We start from the raw sequence: 1,279 nt of genomic DNA on the forward strand, positions 1-1,279 counted from the left end.
TGCACAAATACACACTCACCACTCCACTGAAACTATCACAATTAGGCTACAATCCAAATAAAATGTTAATTAACATATCGTCACCTTCCTAAAATAATCGCCCAAGTCATTTTTTGGCATCAAAGGTGTGGTCCAAAAAATGCATAAGTCATTTATTTAATCTTAGTTTTTATGAAAAACAATTAGTGTTCTTATGTCAAGCATCCTTTGATGCTTGACATAAGAAACTTACTGACTGAAACTTACTGACTGAAATTATTATTTTATGCTATAATTCCACTTTTGGGGGGAGTTTTTTGTGTGTCCTGAAAAACCTGAAAAAATTACTTATGCGATTATTTTAGGAAGGTGACGATATTTGAAAACATATTTGTAGCCTACTTTGATTATGAATAAGTTGAAATTGACTGCATGTGAGTGAAACTATCTAAATGTAACTCCATATATGCTCCTCCACTGTTTCATTGTGTGTTTTTGTATGTGTAGATTTAACATGACTGGGCCAAAACGGACATGGCAGCAAGTCAAAGTAAAATATAAGAACATCCTGCAGAATGGTAAGTCCCCTGACAAATACTGAACAAGTGTACTTTTTATTAAGAATGTGCCTGCCCACACATTGCCTGTACTGTGCATTAATTGGTTTAACATCTTATCATTTCAGATGGTCTGCAATGCTAACTATTTGTTCAGTAATGTTGTGGCAAAGTGGCCCGGCTCGGTCCACGACTCCCGAGTGTTTCGGAACTCGGAGATCTATCGGCGCCTATCACAAGGTGAGCCACGGAACCTCTATTGATAACCACTTTTAACATCATGGCTGTGTTAAGAATGTCACCACTTATGAGGTTGTGATGGTAACATTTTGTATTCACAGGTGAATTCCTGGGTGTATTGCTGGGTGACAGAGGGTATGCCTGCCAGCCTTTTCTGCTCATTCCATTTGCAGACCCTCTGGAGGCACAACTGGCATACAACCATGCCCATGCCAGAACAAGGGCCCAGATCGAAATGACATTTGGCCTACTGAAGGCACGTTTTCAGTGTCTGACCCACCTGAGAGTCAGCCCAGACAGGACAGGTGATATCATTGTGGCCTGTGCTGTCCTCCACAATGTGGCCTGCCTGAGAAAGGAGAGGGCCCCCAGAGTGCCAGCTCTCATAGACTGGGACAATCCTGCCATCTTCCCGGATGACGACTGTGGTCGGCTGGTCAGAGACCAATATGTGTTAAATTATTTTAATTAATATTGGATGTTTATTTAAGTTGGGCCTGCAA

General features: G+C 41.1%; 1 long non-coding RNA gene across 1 annotated transcript; it reads left to right on the plus strand.

Annotated features, from left to right (window-relative positions):
• The first annotated feature begins 486 nt into the window (after positions 1-486).
• On the plus strand, positions 487-927 carry LOC142377700 (uncharacterized). Its single transcript, XR_012769540.1, has 3 exons — positions 487-557; positions 665-776; positions 878-927. It is a non-coding gene; the product is annotated as an uncharacterized LOC142377700 (long non-coding RNA).
• The last annotated feature ends 352 nt before the right edge of the window (positions 928-1,279 follow it).

Source organism: Odontesthes bonariensis, chromosome 3 (assembly GCF_027942865.1).
Source record: "Odontesthes bonariensis isolate fOdoBon6 chromosome 3, fOdoBon6.hap1, whole genome shotgun sequence".
Classification (NCBI taxonomy): Eukaryota; Metazoa; Chordata; class Actinopteri; order Atheriniformes; family Atherinopsidae; genus Odontesthes; species Odontesthes bonariensis.